Source organism: Sapajus apella, unplaced genomic scaffold, assembly GCF_009761245.1.
Source record: "Sapajus apella isolate SASKATOON/1434 unplaced genomic scaffold, GSC_monkey_1.0 scaffold18, whole genome shotgun sequence".
In the NCBI taxonomy this organism is placed as follows: Eukaryota; Metazoa; Chordata; class Mammalia; order Primates; family Cebidae; genus Sapajus; species Sapajus apella.
Genome location: NW_022436958.1, coordinates 21,437,140 through 21,464,124, shown reverse-complemented (window position 1 = coordinate 21,464,124; position 26,985 = coordinate 21,437,140). Strand labels below are relative to the sequence as shown.

The following is a 26,985-nucleotide window of genomic DNA, read 5'->3' as shown; positions in this document are numbered from 1 at the left end:
TTTAAATAAGGTACATGTCCTTTTAGGTACATAGCAAAAAAGGCAGGGGTCGTGATTGCATGGTAGACACTCATGATCCACAGTATACACAATGTTAACTTAATATATTGTTTTAAAAACATTGTGATTGAAGCAAAAGCACAAATTTCAAGAATTCATCGAGAACCTGGAGACCCCCCCCAGGAGTATGTGTCATTATTCTTATTCTAACAAAACAGAAATTGGAGGATTATTTTACCATATACCACATTCAACCCTCAACCTCTGCCATTTTTCTAGGCAGTGTGGATGTCTACCCAGTCTTCAATGCTCAATTTAAATGTGAACAATCACTAAACTAGATATAAACTCATCTGCATATACTGTAACCATTATGCAACTATGAAACTAAAGCTAAATATAAACAAAACTATAAAACCAACACCTCAAATAACCTTACGTATTTAATGAGATGGACGATACTGTTTGCTGACAAAAATGTCTGTTCATATCACAAATTTTTTTTTTTTTTGGTTCTACATGCCTATTACTTAGTGAATGGACTTAATCTGAATTTGTTTGTTCCTTCCACTATTAATCTTTTTTTTTTTCTTCAAGAAACCTTTATTAGTTGAACAGCACATTAATCCATCAGGATTTTCATGAATCATCACCAACTGTATCCCACCAATATTCTGAAGAATTTGCTTCTAGAAGTTGATAACTGAGCTGAATTTTGCTTTATAGATTTTAAGAAAACTTGTTTTTTTTTGAGACAGCGTCTCACTCTGTTGCCTAGGTTGGAGTGCAGTGGCATGATCTTGGCTCACTGCAACCTCTGCCTCCTGGGTTCAAGCCATTCTCCTGCCTCAGCCTCCTGAATAGCTGGGATCACTGGCACATGCCACCATGCCTGGATAATTTTTGTATTTTTAGTAGAGACAGGGCTTCCCCACGTTGGCCAGGCTAGTCTTGAACTCCTGTCCTCAGGTTATCCACCTGCCTTGGCCTCCCAAAATGCTGGGATTACAGGCATGAGCCACTGTACCCGACGAAGAAAACATGTTCTTTTTTCCCATTATGAAATAAAACCTCTCTCTGAAACCAAAAAGAAATGTTTCTCAGATGAAAGAAAAGTACTCAATGTGGTTAAATATGTTAAAGTGATTTTTAAAAATTATGACTTATATACTTATTGTATCGCAATCTGAGTGCAGAGAGGATCTGGTTATTGTTTGTAAGTTAAAAGCTTAACAGACTGTAACAGAGAAGCTGTCTGCAACATTTTATAAAACAAATTTCAATTTTATAGAAAAATATCATACAGGACTCTTAGGTTGCTCAAGACCCTGTTTCCTAATAGTTTTTGAAAGCTGTTGACTTTTAGAAATGAACATGTTGATCTGGGCGTAAAGAAGGAGGATATGTAGAAAACAGAAGAGATGCCAATTCACTATGCAGCAGGCAATTAATTAGCAAGAGTCGTGCTCCTTGAAACATATGATTGAGGAGATCTGCAAATCTTAGAATAACAGAAGATACCTTCCAAGTAACTTTACTGGTGTGATTTTCCACCAGAGTTCAATCAATGGATTAGATCTTAGAGTAAGGTTGTGGTTCTCAACAGGAGGTAGTTTTGTACCCCCTCCCAGGAGATATTTGGCACTGTCTGGAGACATTTTTGGTTGTCACAACTGTGTGGGGAGGATGTCCTAGCAGTTAGTGAGGAGAGGTCAAGGATGCTGCCAAACATCTTACAATGCACAGGACAGCACTCACAACAATTACCCAGTGCAAAATGTCAATAGTGCCAATCTTGGACACCCGGATTAAGGTGTCCAAGCCAAAGTGCTGAATCCTTGTGTGCACAGGGCTTGTGTGGAGGCTCCTCCAAAGGACACAGCCTAGTGGAGGAGCCTCTTGCTTTACACACACACACACACACACTTTATGTTAAAAGGCAACAAGTACTATTACAGGACCCCAACAGTTACACACACACACACACACACACACACACACACACACACTTTAGTTAAAAGGCAACAAGTACTATTACAGGACCCCAACAGTTACACACACACACACACACACACACACACACACACAAACACATACACACACACACACATTTATGTTAAAAGGCAACAAATACTGTTACAGGACCCTGACAGTTACCCAAAGGTAGCTGTTGGGTCAGGGTTTCTGCACTATAGTCCCATCTGGGTCATGAGAAATATGTTACAGGACCCCAACACTTACTCAAAGGTAGCCACTGAGTCAGTGTTTCTGCACTATAGTCCCTTCTGTGGTCGCCAGAAATATGTTATAGGGCAGGGGTCCCAATCCAGACCCCAAAGAGGGTTCTTGGATCTCACGCAAGAAAGAATTCAGGGCGAGTCCGCAGTGCCAAGTAAAAGCAAGTTTATTAAGAAAGTAAAGTGATGAAAGGACAAAGGACAGCTACTCCATGGACAGAGTAGGACATTCCCAAAAGTAAGACAAGAACAAATCCACCCTAGGTACAACACTTGTTTATATGGGGAGTTGTGCTCTGCTACCAGAGTCTGTGATAAAGAATTAATTTTCTTAATTAATTTAAATATTTTGCAAGAATCCATATTATTATCTTTAAAGCAAAATTATGAACACCTTCGGTTTCCAGTTATGGGGATATATGGACACTTCCATGTCTGGGTTTGTTGAGTAAACAGGATTAATTTGTTCCCATACTGTAAACATCCAGAGGCTAGGAATGCCCAATGTTCTGAGAACACAGCCCAGCAAGTCTCAGCCTCATTTTCCTAGCCCTCATTCAAAATGGAGTCGCTCTGGTTTGAATCCCTCTGACAGTACCACCCAGAATTCTCCCAGTCTCTTGGCACACAAGTTAGTCACAGGAGGATTGAGTTAGAGGGTTTTCACTGAGCCAGCCATACAATAAGACCACTATTGAAGGAACTGCTTAAGGAACAGGTAATAGGAACTGTTCAAAGCATAACAGGATTCATTAATTCATTTATTTACCTATTCAGCAAAACTTTATTGAACGCTCCCATGAACACTTCTGCTAGGCATAGTGATACATGGTGAATACAACCAGACCTGGTCCCTGCCCTCTTGGAGCTTACAGCCTAGGAGGGAACTCTAAAGGTTACAAAGAAGGGGCCAGTTTGTACAATGAGGACTCCATGAATGTACATGATTGAGCTTGACAAACTTCCACGTTTGTAATCTCATTTGAACTGCACAACCACCTCAGGAGACAACCTTTATTCCCTTTTTAGGTTAAAAATGTGCTCAAGGTCAAAACAGTTTGTAAGTGGCAGAGCTGACCAAGTGACAATGAAGGCCCTGTTATAGAATTCTATAGAGCAGGGATACATATAGGTGCTCTTGCCTTGATTTTTACTGAACTTGCCTCTCCTAATTCTCACCGATCATATAGGTACATAGCTCTTCTCTTTATGAAAAAAATGCCCCCACCTACTTCATCCTTTTCCTTACAGCTGGGGATTCTAGTTGTTTCACGTACATTCGCCTTGTGTTTCTAATTAGATTGTAAACTCTCAACCTGCAGGGACCAGATCTTCCATTTCCTTTGCAACCTTTTGCAGTACTGCAGTCACCCAATAAATGCCCTCTGCATGAATGAACCTGTAGAGATAAAAATATTTTATGGCATTCCCATTTATAGGTTTCATGTTTTTATTTTGCTCTGTGATAGGGCTGTACATTATACGCTTCTAGAGGGCAGAGAAAATGGCTTGGTGCTTTCCTTTACACTCAGCAGGAACCAGGCAAAATTTGATCCGTGCATGCCTTTTTGATGCTCTGGGTAATATTAGCACGCTGGGGTGTTTTTGTGTATCTACGGACCGAGGTTGTCAGCCTCTCTGCGGCGGAGAATGTTGCTGCCTTTCTATTGCAAGCTCCCATGGCGCCTAGGACAGGGCTAGATCACTGCAGAAGCTCCTCCTTGCTTATTTCTAGTACTAAGGAAGCCAACTGCGAACATGGCAAGCTCTTGCATAACCCTAGACCTCGAAAGGAAATGAGCAAAGTGGAAGGTGGAAGGGGATTTGAAGGCAGGTCAGAGATGGCCTGGATGAGAATGCCGAGGCTTCTCTCTGAGGATCCAGCCCAAGTCTGACCAGAAGGGCTCGAGTAAGTGGCCGCCCGCAGTCCCTAGTCCCCGGAGACAGCCCGCCCGCTCGCCCGCCGGCCCCGCGCGCCCCCGGGAGCTGTCCAGACGGCCCCGCCCGCGCCTACCTGGGCACTCACTCGTGCCGCCGCGCGGCCTCTTCTCCTCCCACCCCGGCCACAGGAGCCCGGCTCCGGCCTGCCTCGTTGCCTGCGAGTAGCCCCGCGGGCGGCGCGCTCGCAGCTTCCACCCGGCGGGCAGAGCGACGGGCCAGACAGCGCCAGGCGCGCCAGGGGCGGCGCGGTCAGGCTCGGCGGGGCTCGGCGGGCTCGCCCTCGGCCGGGCGCCTGCAGGGGGCGCGGGGACGGCCCCGCCCCGCCGCCTCCTCTCTCCCTCCCGGCTCCCTGGATCCGCGCCGGGAGGAAATGATGTGTTGCTGCCTGGTTAATCACAGCTCCAGACACTCATTGGCCGAGCGCTCCGCAGCCACTTCCTCCTCCTCCTCCTCCCGCTCCTCCCGCTCCGGCTCCTGCTCTTTGCAGCCGCCGCCGCCGCCGCAGCCTCCCCCTCGGCGCTGGGGGAACTTTTCTACTCTCTGTGACCGTCTCCCTCACGGCTCCCGGGGGCAAGCCCCCGCCCCCCTGCCCGCCCCGCCCGCGGCGGTGCTCCCAGCCCGAGCCTCTGCGCCTTGGGAAGTTTATTCCGCCCGCCCTCCTCCCCTTCCTCCTCCTCTTCACCCCGCCTCCCCGCCCTCCCCCGGCTCTTTCCCCGGGTGGCTGCCGCTGCCGCCGCTGCCGCTGCCAGCCTGCTCCTCGGCCAGCCGCGCCGGCCCCAGCGCTGGGAAGCCCCCGCCCCACGCACCGCTCCGCCGCAGCCGCAGCAGCCGCCGCCGCTCGGGGCCGGCCCTCGTCCCCCAGCCCCCGGCCCCGCAGAGTTCCGGGCTCCCTAGCCGGCTGCACCGCCCCGCCCCGCCCCGCGCCGCGCCGCGCCGCGGCGACCTGCAGCGCCCGGCTGCCTCGCACTCCGCCTCCCCCGGCTCAGCCCCCGGCCGCGGCGGGACCCGAGGTGAGCGCAGGTCGCCGGCCGCGCCTGCTGGAGCCGGGCGGACCGAAGGAGGAGGTAGCCTAGCCGGAGAAGAGGCAGGGATCGGGGGTGGCTGGGTGGGCGTCTGCGGTGCCTCCCCCTCGCTTTCATTCCTTTCTCCCCCAAGCTTGATCCCCTCTCCGTGGGGGAAGCAGCCGCGGAACAAAACTGTCTTGCTTTGGGCCTGAACTGCCGGTGGGGTAAGGGATTGGGAGCAGAGGCGTGGAGCGGGGGTCTTAGGTTTGCACTGGGGTGTGTGCGTGTGTGTGTGCGTGTGTGGTGTGTGTGTGTCTGTTGTGAACTCCTTCAGGGTGTGCGACTCTGACTTCTAAATCGATCTGGCCGCGGGGCCACGGGGCTCACCTTCCTAGCTGAGCTTGGTAGAGAGTAAGGAGATAGATAGGTGAATCTCCCCCACCCTCAAAATATCCTTCTCTTCCAAGAGGAATTTTCTGCTGGAGAGACAGCCAATAAACTCTGCTCAACTCCCTCCCTCCCTCGGTTCTTCCTAGCTGCAGTTTCAAAAAGCTTCAAAGCCAGGAATGTGGGATTCATCTTCCGATCCCCAGAAGGCAAATGTGGTTACAGATGTTGCACGGTACTTTGCCAAGTTTAAAACCCTTCCTTCAACATTGTAACCAAAACAGTGAGGCTAGAACCTCGGGCGCTCTAAGAAGAGATGTGGGCCTCTGGGGCTGCTGGATTCAGTAACTTCCGTCGGGTTCTAAACCGGCTCAGCTCTGTCCAGTTTGTGCCAGATAGTCTTCCACCCCCTCTCCACCCCTCCTTTCCCCTGGAGATTTGAACGCTGCTTGCATGGGAGAGAAGCTACTTAGAGAAGAAAACGTTCCACTTAGTAGCAGAAGAAAAGTCTTGGTTAAAAAGTTGTCATGAATTTGGCTTCTGGAGAGAGGCAGCAAGGTAAATACAATGGACTTGTCAATTTTGTTGGGCTTTTCTTTCTTTTTTGAGGGATGTATGATAAGACTTAGATGGTGGGCAAAAGGGTCGGTTCCATACATGTTTGTCCATATTTTTGAAAAGAGGCCCATGAATTGAGACATAACCCAGTGGTTTTAAAGAATCCTGTCCCGGAGATGCAGATTGCTCTGACAGCCCAAGGGAAGGCGGTGGCAAAAAATAGACACCACCTCCCTTTTCCCCAAAAAAATTCTTCCTGGAAAGGTGGTGTTAAGAAATTTCAGAGATGGGCTGATCCAAGTGGCGGGCCTTAAATGGAAACACTATAGTATGTCCTGGCACTTGTCTCTGGAGGTGGGTTGCTGGCCAGGGGCCCAGGCTTGGGCAGCCAGCAGACACTAGACTTGTGCTGACCTCAGACTTCGGCCTCGCCATGCAGCTTTATAGTGTGCAGACCGCTTAAGTTTCAAATACGGTTCTCATCCATTCCACTGATGGGGACAGTGGGGTCAGGAGGTTATTTTATGCCTGGATGGGACTTGGATCACTTATTTTATGATTTGCTTGTTTTTGTTTTCTGTCTTGGAATTTAAAAAAATTGAATTCTTTTGAAGCTGAAATGTAGGCCTTCAGTTGATGTAACTGCGTGTTGGATAATAGTATTTCTACTATTACCCTTCATGCAGGTACTCACAGGTGGTGAGTGATATAGAGATAAATTCTGTATAGGTGACAAAGACCAAGGATTGATACGGTTGTAGATTGGGTTCACACCCTCCCTTTTCAGCTGTGTTGTTGAGTTGTACTTGAAATGGAGAGGGTGGTTTTAAATAAAACTTGATTTAGGTAGTAGTCTTACAACTTTTGTACCTTAGAAGAGAGTGATCATTTGAATCCAAGTAAGTTTCTTGTTATCTCTAAGTAATTTTAAGGGATATTAAGGATACAGAGTAAAGTTGCCATATTCAGCAATGTAATGTATTGATTTCAGAAGTGAGGAACTTAATTTGATTAATAGCATTGTAATGAATTTTTTTTCAAAGCAGTGATTTACCAGATTTTCTTCCATGTGTCCAAGGAAGGTTTAACAGAGATTGAGTCAGGAGATAGAGGTTATGCCTGTACTTTGCCCTAGTTTGGACTAAACTAGTCCTGTAATGGTCATGATCGCTTCTAGGTAATTTTCAGGCTTGGATTGAGTAGTCCAGTCTTCCAGGGGAGGGGGGAACAGGACAGAAATGGATTTGAAAAATGATCCTGCTCTTCAAGGTCATGAGGTGAAGATGGAATCAATGCTGGGACTGGGAGCTGTCTTCTGTGGCTTGTTCTGCTCTTGGATCCCTGCATCTTGATTTATTTTTATGTGAAGAGATCTCATGCCCAACTCAGTAGGAACTCTGGAGAAGCAAACCACTGATGGTGGCAAAACTCTTTGCTCTGTTTGGGTTACTTTAATGGAAGGACAGTTTAGGGGTGCTGGATATGTGGCAGGCACTGTGCTCAGCTCTTGCTTTACATGTACTTTTTCATGACATTTCCACAAACGCCATATGTCTTATTATTATTTTACCCTTCTACAGTAATAAATTGAGGCTTGGCAAATTTCAGTGGTAAAGTGGGGATTTGAACCAGGGATCTGTAGGACTTCAGAACTCATGTTCTTGGTCACATTTGCCAGCGATTGTCAAACTTCATTCACTCACATACTGTACTGTCTTCTGAGTTTACCATGGCTGAGTCCCACTTTATTAATGTTTTTCTTTAAAGCAAGATCCACTTAAAGAAAAGAACCTAAAAACATCATTTTAAAAGAGGAAACTATGTATTACTTCCGTATTTGGAAAGCCAACTCAACTCGTTAGGAATAGGAGATAATCTTTTTTTTTTTTTTTTTTTTTTTTTTGAGACGGAGTTTCACTCATGTTACCCAGGCCGGAGTGCAATGGCGCGATCTCGGCTCACCGCAACCTCCGCCTCCTGGGTTCAGGCAATTCTCCTGCCTCAGCCTCCTGAGTAGCCGGGATTACAGGCACGCACCACCATGCCCAGCTAATTTTTTGTATTTTTAGTAGAGACGGGGTTTCACCATGTTGACCAGGATGGTCTCGATCTCTTGACCTCGTGATCCACCCGCCTCGGCCTCCCAAAGTGCTGGGATTACAGGCTTGAGCCACCGCGCCCGGCCGAGATAATCTTAAATATGCATCTATACTTGCATCGAAACCCCGAGTTCAGAATAATGATTATGTGGAGTGTGTGTATGTTGCAGGGACCTGTAATAAAAATGGAGGAGGTGGGTAGATGATGCAGTATTGGTGATGTTCTGGTTTTTGGATTGGGCGATGGGTTCATAGGTGCTGATTTTATTTTTAGACTTTATCTGCTACATACACGATACATACTTTTTTTTTGTGAAATGGTAAAGAAAATTAAACACATAACTATTAACGTAATGTTTACTTAGGGACTATTTTACTGCACTGTGCTGACTGTAGACTTAGTTTGGTGCCTTGTGTGCAGTAGGCACACAAGAACTATTGGCTGAACGACAAGACCCCAGGAAATCATTGTAAAGCAAGCTCATTGTTTGTTATATTTGAATAAGGTTGAGGTATGCCTCCTCACTTCTACTCTCATTTCCAATATTGCAACTAAGTAGCGTGGGCTGCAGTGAGGTTTCACCTGGCTGCAGTTATGGGAGACCCAGGCTGGGCTGAAGCTGGCACTTTTCAGCATCACCTTGTCTTAGATATCTAGCACTTGGGATGGGGCAAAGAATGCTGTTGTGAAGTGTTAAGACTCTTTCCTTTTTACTCAGTAGTAGGATGTGACCATTCAGAGCTGGAAGCAGTATTTAAGTTTAAAGGAGGGCTTGGCTGAAATGTTAACAACATTAAACTGGTGAGGCTGGGAAATAAAAGCCATCAGAAATTTTAATTGGAATCCACAGAATCTCCTGTGTTATTTTCCTAAGCAAGCACTGGGCACTGTGGCTTTATTCCTGGAAATGCGGATTTGGAATTGGGTTTCCTGGTACAGAATGCCTTCTTTGATCTTTTGGAGTGAAAACTTTGTGTTTCTTTATGTGGCCAATTCTAGCTCTTAGAAGAACCAAATGGAAGATTTACCTCTTCATTTTTAGCATTTGGCCATAGACTGCTCTTGCTTGCCATGTTAAGTTTAAGAATCAGAAGTTCCAAACTAGGATTTGTCTACTGGAAGGACATTCAAATGAAAGACTCCTTTTGAAAGAGCCTCATCAATTTGATGTGGTTGGCACATCACAGCCTTTGGTTCAGATGGGAGGTAATTTTACTTGAACTCACACTCTCAAAATTAACTACTAAGAGATTCGGCAGCTTCCTTTTCTGAGTTAACACAAATACACCCTCTGCCCCTAATATTCAAACTGACTGCACATTTGAATAATATTCTTGTGCTCTTCTAGGCAGTTCTGGAAATGTGGGATTGTTTATATGTATAAAGACTCTTATGTGATCCATGAGAGCCTTGTTTTCCAGAGCCACTGCTATTGAGTTGTTTGATTTTTGGGTTTCACACTCTGACCAACATTCCACTTTGCCCATTGGAGTTGCTTCATTGTTGACTCTGGGTATTTGGCCTTTATTTCTGTGACTGGGAAAGTAACTTTTAATTTCAATCTTCCTAATTGTGTGGAGGTTTGTGCAGTAGGTGAAGGTTGATTTGAAGAGGGGGAGGGGTTGGGACCACATTTAGCCTACATGTCCTGAGGGATCTCCCAAGGTCAGTTCTCATGTATCTTGAGGCCAAACCTTGGCCTTTCTGGTCTCTGCAGTGGCCCCCACCCCCTCCTTTTTGGGGGAGCCAAAATTCTTCAAGGCTTAGAGTAATCTTATTGCAAGCAAGAATGCTTTCAGGATTTTGCCGTTTTGCTTTTTGACAGTCTCCTAGGTTGTATCATCCCCATTTCTTATTCTGGGACATGATTGATCTCTTTGAGGACAAGGGCTTCAAGTTGTTCATTCCTCCATTGATTCTTTCTACACAAGTCATTCCCCTTCACCAATTAAAAACCTTTCAGATTCTCTCCCTGGGCTCCTTGAGGGTAGGGACAGTCCTATTCATCTTCTGGGTAACTTTTGCACCTAACACAATGCCTGGCGTAGACCACACGGTGAATAAATAGTTTTTTAATTGCTGAGAGAACGAATAGATGATTTCATGTTAAGGGAGGAAAGGGACTCAGTCCTCCAGGGAATTAGGCAAATCTTGGACAAGATGATACCAGTCACTGTAAGGATGAGTTTGGAAAGTGGGGACGAAAGACACTACATAGAAGGAACTGCTTTTGATACCTCTTGTTAGAGCTAAATGTTGTAACCTGTGCTTGGTCAATTCCGCAAACATTTATTGTGTTTGTTTCAGCATATGTTTCTCTCTTTGTTTTTATGTTTAAGGGTGATGCTTCCATTTTTGGGAAGAATATCTCACTAATTTTTTATATCCTGCAGTTAGGACCCAAGCACTCAGTGAATTGATTACTTTACTCTGACTTTTTCCTGTTGCATATGTTTCCAAACACTTAATAGTGAAAATATAGTGGTGGGCAATGCTTATGTGAGAGGGGGAAGAATGTGGATGACCTCTTTGGAAAATGGATGGAATCCAAAGTAAACTCCTCTTTTGATAGGTTTTAAGGGCTGTGAATACTTGATGGCTGTGTGTTTTTGCTCATCTATGAAAACCAAGATTGGCTATTAACATCACCATGCCATTGAAAAGTAAGATTTCTCTGATTTGGGGGATTCTTTTTTAGTCAGTTATGAAAGAATATTGATAGGCACTCCAAAAATACAATCTTGACCTTGAGAAATATACAGAGGGGAGAACAAAAGTGGGGTGACCTTGGACAAAGTTGGATGTTGGAAGTGGGATGACACTTGGAGTTGGGAAAATGGGTACTGAGGAAAATGTGCAATAAGAAGAACTTCAGAAAAAGCATTCTGGAATAGAAGGAATGGGTTGAGGTGATGTTATAAACCAAGTTCCAGAACTTCCACTATTGCAGCTATTGATGAATGTTGGCTACGCTTGGGGTGAAAATAACATGTGCTTGATTTACTCCTGTAAGTAGTAGGTTAATGCATGTAAGCAAACATGACCATAAAGGCTGGAGCTTAGGGATGAATATCCCTTGTCTTGATGTCAGGGACTTACACAAGATAGAAATATGCATAGGAGGGAAAGTGTAGGTGGCTATCTAGAGCGACACTTACCTTCCTTTTCAGAAGTAAGGAAGATGGTAAGGGACACATGTGCCCAATGCTATTTCACATGCTTATTTTGAACTTGAAGAACCTGAGTTGTTATGAACAATAGATGGCAAGAACAAATACCTTACAGGGCTGGCCTTGTAAAAAACAGAAAAGCTCAGTCAGCAGAGATTACTTTATATAAACATAAATGTTCTATTTCAGTATTTTTAAAACATTTTAACACTCAACAGTACATTTTATATCACAACCTGGTACACAGACACATGTGCACACGTGTTAAAGTGAATTACAAGTGTACAAAAATATTCCGCCTTTTAATTAATACTCCATTTTTATTAAAAAAAATTCTAGTCTTTATACTAAACTGATTTTACAACTTGCTAATGGGTCCTAATAAGCAGATAGAAAAAAACTGTTCTAGGTATTGTGGAAATTAGCCTTAATTTGTATATTGAATAATTGCTAGTCTGGATGGGACTTTTGTTTTTCTTTTTGTGTGGATTTCTGTCTTTCTATAGAAAGTTCGTACCCCTATGTCCCTCTCCTTGACAGATTATTTTCTCTGTGTAAGGGTCTTTACTTATTTCCAAATAGGATTAAAGTGAGTAATACATGATTTGGACTCTTTCCAAGTGTGCATCATTGTCATCATCTTGATCCCAGTCAGCATCAAAGGTGGGGCTGATTCATTTAGAATGGTGGCAGGAGCCTCTTAACTCCCTGTTTATTTAGATTATACTCGAGGATGTTGACTTTCAGGAATAAGGGGAAGCCGAGGTTACACACACCCACGGATGAGAGGGAGGTGAGGAAGATGACCCCCATATATTGTTCAGAAATAAAAAATGAAAGCAAATGGTTAGTAGGGACAGCTCTTTGCATTCAAAGACATAGCTTAATTGTTGCCATCATCCTTATCGTTAAAATCTTGCTTTCCTGTTCCTTCATCTTTTTCCGTCTTCTTTGTCCCTTATTTATTGAGCATTTATCAAGTCTTCCTGTAGGTAAGGCTGGGCATGGAAAGCTCAGTTAATGTCAAGTTAATATTAAGGTGCACTTGAGTAAGGGAGTGAATAATTGCACATCTAAGCATTCGTCGCAGAACTTTGACTGTCTTGGTCACAAGATATAGAGGGATAAGGATCAACCAACACCTTTAAGGAAGTGGCTGTTCGGCAGGCCTCTGAAAAAGGTGCCAGTTGGATGCTATCATTTTGAGAGGTAACTGTATGTGTAGAGGTTGTAGAATAGGCGACATTCCAAAAAGAGGGAATGGGGCAAGTAAATATAAGGTGGTTTTTATTTAGAGGCCAAGTTGTAGAAAAGATAGCTGCATGGATTTTTTTTTTTTTTTTTTTTGAAATGGTGTCTCGCACTGTTGCCAGGACTGGAGTGCAGTGGCTCTATCTCGGCTCACTGCAACCTCCACCTCCTGGGTTCAATCTGTTCTCCTGCCTCAGCCTCCTGAGTAGCTGGCATTATAGGTACCCGTCACCACGCCCAGCTAATTTTTAAAGTATTTTTAGTAGAGACAAGTTATCACTGTATTGGCCAGGCTGGTCTCAAACTCCTGACCTTGTGATTCACCCACCTCAGCCTCCCAAACTGCTGGGATTACAGGCGTGCCCATAATCCCACCGTGCCCAGCAGTTGCGAGTATTTTTAATCAGCAGTCTCAGACTCTGTGCCCTGGGATGCAGCATTTCAGGGTGGCATGCAAGACCTTAGACAACCAAAAGGAACAGCATGTTCATAGTTAAAGGTGTATGTGGGCCGGGCACAGTGGCTCACACCTGTATTCCCAGCACTTTGGAAGGCCAAGGTGGGTGGTTTACCTGAGGTCAGAAGTTTGAGAACAGCCTGCCCAACATGGTGAAACCCTTTCTCTACTGAAAATACAAAAAATTAGCTGGATGTGGTGGCGCGGGCCTGTAGTCCCAGCTCCTTGGAAGACTGAGGCAGGAGAATCGCCTGGACCCGGGAGGCAGAGATTGCAGTGAGCTGAGATCCTGCCACTGCACTCCAGCCTGGGCGACGAGAGCAAAACTCCATCTCGAAAGCGACTTGACTCTGTAGAGCACATCAAGGTGAGCACCATACGAGCAAACTTAGAAAGGGAAATTTGGAGGCACATTATGGTTTACTTTGAATGCCAGTCTGAAAGTTAAGGCATGAAAGCAGGCATTGGTCTGGCCCCTTACGTGCATTATCTCATTTAATGCTCACTCATACTCCATGAAGTACCTACTCTTATTATGCCCATTTTATAGAAGGAGTAACTGAGTCCTAGAATGGTGATATAAATGTGTAAGCTTACACATCTGAACTTGAACTCAGGCTGTATATTCTTACATCATCATCAGTGCCCCAGAGCAGAGGCTGGAAACTGGTGTTCTCTGAGCTCCGTACACCTCAGTGTTCTGTCCTGTTTGATACTGTATTAAAACATTTTTTAAAAACTTGGTTGCTAACATGTAAAAATGGGGGACATTTTCATTAAAAAAAAAAACCAGGCCGGGCGCAGTGGCTCACGCCTGTAATCCCAGCACTTTGGGATGCTAAGGAGGGCAGATCACCTGAGGTCTGGAGTTTGAGATCAGCTTGACCAACATGGAGAAACCCCGTCTCTACTGAAAATACAAAAGTTAGCTGGGCGTGATGGCGCACGCCTGTATAATCCCATCTACTCAGGAGGCTGAGGCAGGAGAATTGCTCGAACCCAGGAAGCGGAGGTTGCAATGAGCTAAGATCACACCATTGTACTCCAGACTGGGCAACATGAGCAAAACTCCATCTCAAAAAAAAAAAAAAAAATCATAATGTCCAGCAGTCCCTGCAGCACTGAAATCTCTGGCAGCCCCAGGGCCATATTCCATACTGCAAGAAACTGCCAGATCTTCTTTTGGCCATGTCTGTCTGAGGGGTCGTGTGTGCTAAGCCTGCTACTGTCTCAGTTCATCCTGTTTTCTCCCAGACACTGAGGCTCAGTGTTAGTTGCTGTTTATTGTTCTTGCACTGGCAGGTTTGTTTGCTTGTTTCAAACTCCTGGCCTGCCTCATTCCTGTAGGCTAACTGGATTGACCCTATAGGTGTAGGAGTTTGAGGCCCTGGCACTTAGCCTTCTGTTAGCCAAGGATGATTAGTCTTGTGGTGGGGTGGGATGCCCAGAAGCTACAAAGAAGTGAGAATAGATGGAACCAGGGTTTTGGCCTTGGGCTGGAGAAGCCATAGGGCTTGGTGAATAAATTACTTTTGGGATGAGAAGGAGGGTTGGGGTTGGGCAAACATATTTGACTTTTGAAACCTGGATGACTGGGAGAATAGCGTTGATCTTAAAAGGAAATGGAAAGTTGCCAAGAGGACCTGGCTTGGGATGGTTTGTGGTGTAGGGTTTGAGGTTCTGGTAGAGCAAGAACCTGGAAGAATCCTTACTTGAGCAGTGTGAGAAGCGGGGAATATGGTACTGGCACTCTGGAGATGAGGGTTTGGGGCTTTGGCTTTGTATTGGCTATTGGATCTGTACTGGTGAGCGGTGAGAGGATGAGAATGCCCAGCGGAGAGCTTCCTTTTGGAAATGGGAAGAAGTGGGTTGAGTCTGAATGAGAAAATGTACCAGCTACAAACAGTTCAAAGTCTCTTATTGACTTTTTGGGGTCAAGTGCCTTATCTTGCAAATAATCAAATGTTTATCTGAATAGAGGAGTAAAATAACAGTCTTGAACTTTTGAACATGGGAACTGATGAAACATCTGCTCATAGAATCAAAGGCAGTTATGCTGTTTGATGGGTGACACCTGTAACTTACGTCTGTGCCTATTTCACTGAGCCTTATTAAGGTAAAACTGATTCTAACAGTGACCTTTTCTTGGTGTCATAGATGGTACAAAATGTGAAAAACAAGTTGCTAGAGCCCTGAGGTGGGGAAAAAAAATGCCAGAGGAAAATGCTCTCTGCTTGAGATTTATCCTTGCTTTTAACCAGTTTAGAATGGAATGTCCTTTTCAAATTCAGAGGAGCTTTTTTTTTTTTTTTTCCTCCCTTGGCTCACTTGCTTAGGATTCCCTCCAACTCATTGTTTCTTAATCAGCTAGGTCCACCTCAGCTCCTCTCTCTTCTACTTGCTTCCCTTTTGATCCCTAAAGGCCTTATTGTTTTAGGACCTTCTAAGCACAGGTGGGGTGAATCTGTCTCGGATGTGGGTGTCGTACGTGGAAGTCTACCAGAAGGGCATTTCTTTTGTTTTCATAGAGACTTGTCTTCTTTTGGGGCTATACAACTCTGACATTTTTGTTTTAATTCAAATTGGTGTTTTTATTGTTAGTTCATATATCACTTTATTATCATTACATGTGCACAGTAATATGAGTTCCTATGCATTTTTTCCTAGAAATAATTTTATTATGTTATTTTATGTTTTCAATACTGACAGGAATTTGTGTGCACAATACAAGATTTGAAGTACAGGAAGGGTATACAGTGAACCATCTTAATTCAGGGACTTTCGTTAGAGTTGAGTGTTACCTGAGGTTTCAAGCATCCACTGTGGTTCTTGAAATATATTCCCATGTCTATAGACATCAGTCATTCTATCTATCTGTCTGTCTATCTGTCTATCTTATCTATCTATTCTGTTCTATTCTATTCTTTCTTTCTCTCTCTGTCTCCTGTGTATGTGGAGATAAGTACCAAGGATTGGACTTGCTGAAGCAAGGGATATTTGCATTTTAAATTTCAGTATAGGTTGTGCCATGAATTGGGTTTTTGCTTTGTATCGTGAAGCAATGTGGTATGGTGATAATGAGAGGACTACCCATAGGACTCAAACGCTAGTCTGTTCTCTGTTGTAAACCAATTGTGTGGCCCAAGAAAGTCGTTTTCTTTTTTTTTTTTGAGACGGAGTTTCACTCTTGTTACCCAGGCTGGAGTGCAATGGCGCGATCTCGGCTCACCGCAACCCCCGCCTCCTGGGTTCAGGCAATTCTCCTGCCTCAGCCTCCTTAGTAGCTGGGATTACAGGCACGCACCACCATGCCCAGCTAATTTTTTGTAGTTTTAGTAGAGACGGGGTTTCACCATGTTGACCAGGATGGTCTCGATCTCTTGACCTCGTGATCCACCCGCCTCGGCCTCCCAAAGTGCTGGGATTACAGGCTTGAGCCACCGCGCCTGGCGAAAGTCGTTTTCTTAACCTTTGTCTTTGTGGTGCTTTCCTTTCCTCATTGTTAAGACCAACACAGACTTAGTTATTTCTAAAGTTTAGCAATTTGTTGATTCTCTCAGTCTCTCTCTTTTTTGGCCCTTCCAGTAAATGGAGCTTTATGTTTGTTTTTTTTTTTTTATGTAAGTTTGAGTCTGTAAAGAACTCTGGGCTTTGGAAGCCTTGCTAACCACAGCTTTACTTTGATTGTTTTAAAGCACTATGTCTGCTGTGTGCTTTATGTTAAAAGCAGAGCTTATATGGCTGATTACTTTTTTTTTAAAAAAGAAAAATTACAGCGAATGGTAGGTAGGCATTTAGTGACCAGGAAACTCATATAGTCAGCTTTTTATTATTGATCAAGAATAGAGGCAATGGATTTTTAGACTTACGGAAAAATTGTATTTTTATAATAGCTGTAAAAAAAAGCAGTAGGACTATGATAGACAGTTTTTAAGAAACAGCAAAATTTTATTTATGACTTTGGAACAGACCATACATAAGAGGTAGCTTTGATCTTTTGAATTGATCTTTTGAGCTTTTGATATTTTGCAATATGAAGGTAAAATAGGAATTTTTGGAAATTTTGAGGTATTTAGCCAGTATTGTTTAAAAAGATGACTAGATTTCCTGGTGATTATCAAACTAGATTTATTTAAAAACTGAAACCCAAGTAAACAAAATTTAATGGGAATTGGCCAAGTGCGGTGGCTCACACCTGTAATCACAGCACTTTGGGAGGCCAAGGTGAGAGGATTCTTTGAGTGCAGGAATTTGAGATTAACCTGGGCAACATAGTAAGACCTTGTTGCTGCAAACATTTTTTTTTTTTTTAAATTAATGAGGTCTGGTGTTGTGTGCCTGTAGTGGCAGCTACTCTGGAGGCTGAGGTGGGAGGATTACTTGGGCCAGGAGGTCAAGGCTACAGTGAACTGTGATTGTGCCACTGAATCCCATACAGCCTGGGTGACAAAGAGAGACCCCAGTCTCGAAAAAAATTAATATAGATTTCGGTTTATTTCCCATTCCGCATTTTTTCTTTAGAATTTGTTCCTGCAACATTAAGCAATGCATTTGGATTCCAACTTAAAAGACTTGAAATTTGGGTTGTTAATATAAATGCATTTCTTCTGGAAAATTTTGAGACTTTAGTTACTCGTTTTAGAAAAATCACTTACTAAATCTCTTTATTTCTTTCTTTCTTATTTTTTCTTGAGATGGGAGTCTCCCTCTGCCACCAGGCTGGATTGCAGTGGCACGATTTTGGCTCACTGCAACCTCTGCCTCCTGGATTCAAGTGATTCTCATGCCTCAGCCTCTTAAGTAGCTGGGATTACAGGCCCACGCCACCACACCCAGCTAAGTGTTGTATTTTTAGTAGAGACAGGGTTCCACCATGTTGACCAGGCTGTTTTCGAACTCCTGACCTCGAGATCCGCCCGCCTTGGCCTCTGAAAGTGCAGGGATTACAGGCGTGAGCCTGTGCGCCTGACCCTCAATCTCTTTAAGTATACAAATGTATTCAACTAGGTGTAGAGTAGCCAAAGAAAAAAGGAAACAATTAAAATGTTTACAGTACACAAAATATTACATGAAAAAAGCAGGACACTCAAAACATAGTATACTTCCCTTCCTATAAATTTTGTACAGTTCCATAAACATAAAACATAGTATACTTTCAGATTTGTAGTTAACATATATATAGATGTAGAGAAAAAAAGATTGGTAGGAAGTAATCTGAAATGTTAGCAGTTATCTCTGTGCTGTGGGTCATGCATAATTTTGAAGAGACAATCTTTAAATACAAACGAGTCAAGTAAATATTGAAGATTATGTCACCTTGATAATGTATTTTACCCTTTCCACATTAAAGGTGGTCACCTTACCTAAAATGATGCATTACAATATCGTGGCCTTTTCTCCTCTTGAGTAAAATGTACTGTATCTCTGTAGTGTGACAGGTTTTATATCTGCTTTAGGATTAAATTATGATCTAAGAGTTGCACTTTTAAGAAACTGGTTTTAATTTCATATCAGTTGAAGTGAAAGGGTAGTGAAAGTATATTAGATCTGGTACAAGTATATAATTATAATTATTGACACATTTTCAAATGCTCTCTTAAGTATGATGCATTGCCCATAATTTTGACAGCTGGGACTACATTAAGCCTGCTGGAATACTCTTCACAAGATTTGTTTAAACTTAGAATTGTCAGAAGGATTCTCCATAAAGTGGTTGAACAGAGATTTAGAGGTGAAATGGTGGTTTATTTCCCACTGTGCCTGTTGATTTTTAGTCTGTTAAATGTTAAACAGAAGATTATCTGGATTTAGTTTTTATGTCAAGAAACCTGGGAGTTTATTTATTTTATTTTTGTATAGTATAAAAAATGTGTGGTGCTATTCCTTTGTGATAGGACTCTCTGTAGTGATAGTGTAGAATCTCATTCTGTCTCCTGCTGAAGGTCCCCAACCACATAACTCCAAACTGACAGACTTGATGTTGCGTAACAGCCTTGTTTTCTGAACATCTCCTTCAACAAAGTTCACATATTATCTCTTTTTCATGGCCATTCTATCCTTCTATATGGATTTATTAAGTAGCTACTGTGTGCTAGGCCCTGAGAATATAGACAGAAAGGCTGTCAGAGAACTCAGCTTGGCGGAGGCAGGAAAAGAAATAGCTAATATACAGTAGAGTGAAGCGCCAGGTTAGAGGTCTAAACTTAAAATTGGGATGTACAGTTCTGTTTGGGGGCACTGGAGGTCATCTCAGGGAATGATGTTCTTGAGTTTCTTCAAGGTTAATTAGGACGTTATCAGGTGGGGAAGGGGCCTTCCAGGGACAGAGGCTTTCAGTAGAGACAGCAGCCTTTAAAACTGAATATGGCTGGGACCTTGCTACTCAGCGTGTGGTCCTTGGGTCAGCAGTGGTGGCATCAGTAGAAACGCAGAGTCTCCGGCCTACCCCAAATCCTGCTGGATCAGAATCAGCTTTGCAACAGTATCCTCCAGTGATTTGAATACTTCTAAAAGTTGGAGAAACACTGGAGTTGAGCAAAGGAAGGGGTAAACGATGGGAGAGCTGGGAAAGTAGACCACCTGCAAAGGAATTTTTTTTTTTTTTTTTAGCAAAAAGTTGACAGTGGAAAAATGACATTATTAGATTTATGTTTCCTAAAAATTGTCTGGAAGTACATGGAGAGCAGCATCTGCCAATAATGTTTCTTGAAACCTTCACTGCATAGAAGGTGCCTCACCAAAAAAGGTCCTCAAATAAGTTTGAAAATTGCAGGACATTATAGTCTCAGACAATGTAAAATACCATAGTAAATTGAAAGTTTTGAGAAGTTGTCTTTGAAGAAAACCGTTAACTTAACCGGGTATCCTGGAATATCCCGGGGTGTTCCACATTTATTCTACAGTGGAACTGTTTGTAGCCTCACAGCTGTTAACGCCCTAGGGATGGTGGATAGCCTTCTGCTGAACACAGTCTGGAAAATATTAATGCTGCTTCCTAAACCTTGAACACTTTGCCTTATTGCCTTATCTGAATAGGGTGACTGACTCTCCGGGTTTACCTGAGACTGAGGGATATCTTGGTATGCTAGACTTTCACTGCTAAAGTGGGCAAATTGAAGTGGAGTTGGGCACTCTTCCTAGCAGTTTACCACTTATATTAGTATTTATTTTTTTTAGGTGGGCTCAGCCTCCTTTCCTTCAGTTCCTGTTTCAGTGTCATTTTCATGGACTGGTCCCCAAACTTGTCTGTATTGGAAGCACCTGGGGAGTTTCCAGACCTGAGTCTGTGCCACCTTATGAGGTTGTGATTTAATTGGTCTGGCGTACATGGCCCATGAGGTATGGGGTAGACTACGATCCTCAGGTTATTCTAACATGCATGGAAGTTTGTTCAAAGCAATTATACCTGTGGAAATATAGTCTTGATATGCTAGTTATGAATTTATTTTAATATATAATAGAAAAAATAACTATTAAAAAGAAAAATAAAAAGAGGTCGGGCGCGGTGGCTCACGCCTGTAATCCCAGCACTTTGGGAGGCCAATGCGGGTGGATCAGGAGGTCAAGAGTTTGAGACCAGCCTGGCCAACATAGTGAAACCCTGTCTCTACTAAAATTACAAAAAGTAGTGGGTGTGGTGGCATGTGCCTGTAGTCCCAGCTACTGAGGATGCTGAGGCAGAAGAATCGTTTGAACCTGGCAGGTGGAGGTTGCAGTGAGGCAAGATCATGCCACTACACTCCAGCCTAGGTGACAGAGTGAGACTCCATTTCAAAAAAAAAAAAAGAAAAGAAAGTTTGAAGAATCACCTAGCAGCATGTGAGGGGACCACCAGTTGTACGTATTCTACACTTTGGTATACACTTAGGGGAATAGAAGTCTGGGCAAAAATTAGGGGGCCCGGAGCTTATTTGGTGAGTGGTGTGGCTGGGAAGGACGTTGCAGATTACAGGGCTGTGTGGGAGGCTGTTGAGCCCATGAGATGTGGTGACTGATCTGATCTGTGGGGTGGAGTGGAGTAGGAAAGGGAGAATCTGATAACTGCAGGCAGCTGGGGGTACGTGATGATCATGTTACTGGAAAGGGGTCCCAAGCCAGACCCCAAGAGAGGGTTCTCAGACTCGTGCAAGAAAGAATTGGAGGCCAGTATAGGGGGTAAAGTGAAAGCAAGTTTATTAAGAAAGTAGAGTGGCTACTCCACAGGCATAGCCCCCCAAGGGCTGCTGGTTGCCTATTGTTGTGGTTATTTCTCAATTATATGCTAAACAAGAGGTGGATTATTTATGTCTCCCTTTTTTAGACCAGAAACCCTTGGGGGGCTATGCCTGTGGAGTAGCCACTCTTCCTTTACTTTCTTAATAAACTTGCTTTCACTTCACCTCTTGGACTTGCCTCCATTTCTTCCTTGGGCCAGTCCAGGAACCCTCTCTTGGGGTCTGGATTGGGGCCCTTTCCAGTAACATGCTCATCAGGTACCCCCAGGTGGCCTGACATTGCTATGGCCTTTGTAAACTGTCATGGTGCCGATAGGAGTGTAGCAGTGAGGATGACCAGAGGCCACTCTTGTTGCCATCTTGGTTTTGGTGGGTTTTGGCCGGCTTCTTTACTGCAACATGTTTTATCAGCAAAATTTTTATGACCTGTATCTTGTGCAGACCTCTTATTTAATCCTGTGACTTTGAATGCCTAACAGTCTGGGAATGCAGCCCAGGAAGTCTCAGCCTTATTTTACCCAGCCCCTATTCAAGATGGAGTTGCTCCAATTCAGATGCCTCTGACAATCACAGAACAGGAAGGTGTGGGGAATGCAGTAAGGTGACAGGCTCAATTTGAAAGGACTTGGGATGTCCAAGTAGAGCTGTCTGGTAGGTTGTCAGAAGAAAAACAGGCAGGGCATGCTGGCTCATGCTTGCAATTTTAGCACTTTGGGAGGCTGAGGCAGGAGGATTGCTTTAGGCCAGGAGGTGGAAACCAGCTGGGCAACATAGCAAGACCCTGTCTCTATTAAAAATATTAAAAATAGGCTGGGTGCAGTGGCTCATGCCTGTAATCCCTGCGCTTTGGGAGTCTGAGGCAGGTAGATCACCTGAGGTCAGGAGTTGGAGACCAACCTGGCCAACATGGTAAAACCCCGTCTCAACAAAAATACAAAAATTCGGGCATGGTGGTGGGCACCTGTAATCCCAGCAACTTGGGAGGTTGAGGCAGGAGAATTTCTTGAACCTGCAAGATGGAGGTTGTAGTGAGCTGAGATTGCGCCACTACCCCGCAGCTTGGGTAACAGTGTGAGACTCTGTCTCAAAAAATTAAAATAAAAAAAAAAAAGAAAAACAACAAATATGTAATAGCTTAGAGAGGAAAGGGCTAGATACAGATGAGAGCCTCTGCTTCCTGGTACAGGAGGCATTAAAGTTCAAGTGGGGATCAGAATCTCCTGGGAGAAGGTGGGGAGGGTGGATCTGTGCCCTTGGCCCAAGGGATGAGTTCTTGGAGAAGGACCTTAAGAGAAGAGTCTGCGAATAGCCTGAGAGGTGGGAGGAACACTGAAGAGAGGCTCCTGTCACCGTGGAGAGGAAGGGAAGGCTCCTCCCAGTAGCCCTGAGAACCCAGTAAGAGAAGAGCTCAAGAGGGCATTTTGTTGGGAAGTTAGTCATCATTAGTAGGGTTTATAAGTTTAGCATAAAGGAGGAAACCAACTTTTAGTGGGTTGAGAGGGAGGAGAACACTAGATCAAGTGACCTTTTCTAAAAGTTTTTACTGAAGAAAAAGCCTGGCATAGTGTGGGACCTTAGGGAGTAAATATGGGTTTGTTTGGGGAGTAGTCATCTTCTGGTTACTCATGGAAGTTAGTCAAAAAGGAAGAAAAATTATAAGGAGCATTCACATATTCACAGAAAACCAGCGTTACTTGGGGCTCCATAAAATCCCTTTATTCTCAAATCATAACCACTCATCTTTTCTCCCCATCTTCCATGAAGTTTACCCTGGTATTTTTCTAGACACAACAATCTCAATTCCTGAATTGATGGTCTTATAAATGTCATTAGGATTTCTTATGGTGCTGATAAGGCTGCTTGTGATTAAGTATTCAACCTTTGTCTTTATGTGGTGCACATTTCTGGAGGGCTTTGTAGTTTACCAAAGTAACACCGCATCTTGCATGATCCTCTTAATAACCTTTCACAGGAGGCAGGGCAGAAAATGATATTATTTTATTTACAGGGAGAAAAAAGCCTTTGAGGTTTAATATATTAAGAAGGACTTGCTGATGATTAACGATTTAGTGATGGATCCAGGGTGCAATTCTGGTCTTTCTGGTTCAGCATTTTTTCCTTACAGTGGAGGAGGATGAGGAAGATTGTCTTCATTTTTTTTTTTTTTCCAATTAGTTTATAAATTCCTTGAGGATGTGTTCATTGTTGATACCTTCGGTGGTGAAGATGCGTAGGAGAGCCTTTAGTCCAAACCTTACCACTCACAAGGACTTCACATGGTCTTGACATTACCTTTGTATGAGTCTCAGAAACATCCAGCATTGTATATTTTCTTTTTCTTTCTTTCTTTTTTTTTCCCTTTGAGACAGGGTCTTACCCTGTTACTCAGCTGGAGTGCAGTGGCACAATCATGGCTCACTGCAGCCTCAACCTTCTGGGCTCAGGTGAGCCTCCCCTTTCATCCTCCTGAATAGCTGGGACTACAGGTGCATACCACCACACCTGACTAATTCTTGTAGTTTTTTGTAGAGGTGGGGTTTCACTGTGTTGTCCAGACTGGTCTCGAGCTCCTGGGCTCAAGCAATCTGCCTGCTTCAGCCTCCCAAAATGCAGGGATTATAGGCATGAACCACTGTACCTGGCCCAGGATTGTATATTTTCAACAGGATTGAAAGAAGGTAGCATGGATCATATAACTTTGAACTTGCGTCTCAGTAGTGGACCATGTAATTATCTTGAGGCCAGCCCAGTAGTATTGCTTGGCATGTTTTGTAAATATTTAAAACATACACAGTTTTTGTCATCCTGTTTTTACATTTAAAAAATTTTTGTTGATACCGGAAATCATATATAGTGGAAGCTGCCCAAACCTCTCTGGACTTCTAAGGGTCCCTTCTCTGTATGTGCATGAAATGACCTGAAAATGAACCAGCCCCTCTGACAAAGCTCAAATCCAGTAAAGATGATGTTTTACAACTACCACGGAGCACGCCACAGGCCCTCAATAAACGCTTGTTAGTTCGAATGGAGGGAGGTGTTGTTTTGTGTTAAACATTCTCCGCATAGATCACAATGGACTGCTGACAATTTTTATTTTTTTGTAATGATCTTTCCCATGAGTCATTAAAGATACGGCACTAGGATTTGGGGAAGGAGAATGATGAAAGAGAATACAGAAATGGGATCAGCAAGTTTAGGACAAGAGATGAGAAGTTTCGAGTGAGTGAACAGTTGAAAGCAGGAAAGAGTTGCTTGGGGGAAACTGGGAATATGTGGAGGCAGTTTTAAAACGGCAGACCACAGGGATGCGAGGATGAGATGAGAGTAATGCAGAGTTGATGGTATCTTAGCGGGAAACGGAAGGCTTTTTTTTTTTTTTTAACTTTAATTATAGCCACAGGACAAAAGCACATTATGGTACTTTTTTTCTACCTCTGCTAAGGACTGTGAGGATATAATCTGTCTCGTAGAGTCTTGTGAAAGAATCTGTACTTCAGACTACATTGAAATTATTGTTTTAAGTATTTGGGATGTCATAGGTTGAGGAAGAGGAATAAACACTCGATTCCTTTTCTTGTGTTTACATGAACATTTCAAGCTATTTCATGAAGTGAGGAACTTTTTAGTCATTGAAGAGGTTTAGGTGGATGAGTTAATGTTTGGTCATCAGAAAATGTAGCATGAGGAGCATGTTTCTCTTGGGAGGAGAAAAAGACAAAATATGAGTCACAAAACATCCAGTCATTTTCCTGCACTCGACGCAGCCACCTCTTGCTGAAGGACCATCGAGCCTGCAAGTGTAATTCAGACAGCAATGACCACATTCGAGGCCGACTTTGCAGTTTATAAAGCTCTTCCCCCTCAAGACCACTCACAGTTGCTGACTATATAACATTGGCACTTCTGATGGGGGGGCACAAGAGAGTTGTTCCCCTAGGGAAGGTGGTTTGATTTAAAACCGAAAAATGCCATCTGTAATCCGAATGGGACAGAGTTTTCTTTTGTGAGGGCCCATCAGTTATTCATTGGCATTTTTTTCTTTTCTTTTTTTTTTTTTTTTTGAGACAGAGTTTTGCTCTGCCACCCAGACTGGAGTACAGTGGCGTGATCTTGGCTTTCAACCTCAGCTTTTTGGGCTCAACTGACCCTCCCATGTCAGCCTCCTGAATAGCTAGGTCCACAGGTGCAAGCCACCACGCCTGGCTAAGTTTTGTAATTTTTTTTTTTTTTTTTTTCCCCAGAGACAAGGTTTACTGTATTGCTCAGGCTGGTCTCAAACTCCTAAACTCAAAGCAATCTGCCCTCCTTGGTCTCCCAAAGTGCTGAGATTATAGGTGTGAGCCATCATGCCTGGCCAGTTCATTGGCATTTTTGAAAAATGCTAAAAGGCAGTAAACTAGCCTGTGACATTGGGAGAGTTTAAGGTTTGTCTTATGGAAAAAGATACACTCTTTTTATTTTATTTTATTTTATTTTTTTGAGACAGAGTCTTGCTCTGTTGCCAGGCTGGAGTGCAGTGGCGACCTCTTCTGCCTCCCAGGTTCGAGTGATTCTTCTGCCTCAGCCTCCCAAGTAGCTGAGACTACAGGCATGCACCACCATGTGCAGCTAATTTTTGCATTTTTAGTGGAGATGGGGTTTCACCACATTAGCCAGGATGGTCTCAATCTCCTGACCTCGTGATCCACCTCCCTCAACCTGCCAAAGTGCTGGGATTACAGGTGTGAGCAAGGGCACCAGGCCTGAAAAAGATACACTCTTTTGTGCGTTGTGCTACTATGATGGCAGAACTCTGTCATTGTCTCCCTTTATTTCTGTTCTTGATCTTTCAGTGATTTTTTTAATGTTGTGTTCCATTTTGCTGGGTATTCAAATGATTACCAAGTCATTGTGCAAATCAAGAGAGATAACTAACTAGAAATATGGGTGTGGAAGATAGGTATGAAATGTTAGGAAGAAAAGAATGCCTTTTTTTTTTTTTTTTTTTTAAGCTCCTTTAGGGTCTGTTTGATTCATGCTTTTATCTGTTGAATTTTCCCAAATACTAACTATGTGCTAGACTCTGTGTTGATTATGTGTTGGTGACACTGAGACCAAAGGTGCTATTTCTGGCTTCAAGAGAATTCATGGCTTAGTAAAAGGAACATGTAAATCAGTGGTACGGCTTGGCAAAGGCAGGTATGCACAATGTACAGCAGTGACCCAGAGGGAAACCTAACCCATGTTGGGGGAAGGATGGAGGGAAGGTTCTGACCCTGGAAGGTGTTAAGTGAGGATCTTAAGAATAAGTAGAAGTTAGCCTGGTAATGTGGTAATGTAGAGGAAGGACATTTTAGCATAGGGAGACTTCATTATAAAGATAGAAGGCATAAGAAGAGCATGGTACAAGCTGGGAATGCAGGTAGTTTAGCTGAACCGCAGCTTAGGGTGCCTGTGGGAATTGATGTGATACAAGGCTGAAGAGGCAGTAAGGGCTATGTCATGAAGATTACTTATTGGGTCCTAAACAGTTCAGGTCTTATCCCTGAAATATGCTAGCTATTGGGTTTTAGGCAGGAAAAGGATCTGATTAGATTTGGATTTTGGAACAGTTATGAGCAGCAGTTGTAAGAATGTTCTTTTCTTTCTTTCTTTCTTTTCTTTCTTTCCTTCTTTCTTTCTTTCTTC

General features: G+C 43.5%; 1 protein-coding gene and 1 long non-coding RNA gene across 6 annotated transcripts in view; one reads left to right on the top strand and one right to left on the bottom strand.

Annotated features, from left to right (window-relative positions):
• The window catches only part of LOC116557038, a 55,213-nt gene extending 50,629 nt beyond the window's left edge, over positions 1–4,584 (bottom strand). Inside the window, exon 1 of one of the 2 annotated variants that reach the window (XR_004271328.1) lies at positions 4,252–4,584. This is a non-coding gene — a long non-coding RNA (uncharacterized LOC116557038). The remainder of the gene's footprint in view (positions 1–4,251) is intronic. The other variant, XR_004271329.1, reaches the window with a different exon arrangement.
• A 70-nt stretch (positions 4,585–4,654) lies between these two features.
• Positions 4,655–26,985, top strand: part of ACVR1 (activin A receptor type 1) — a 144,564-nt gene continuing 122,233 nt past the window's right edge. The window contains exon 1 of one of the 4 annotated variants that reach the window (XM_032286447.1): positions 4,655–5,188. The gene's annotated coding sequence lies outside the window, so the exon portion shown is untranslated. Of the gene's footprint in view, positions 5,243–5,323; positions 6,128–26,985 lie in introns of those variants that run through there. The other 3 variants (XM_032286448.1, XM_032286450.1, XM_032286449.1) reach the window with 3 other exon arrangements.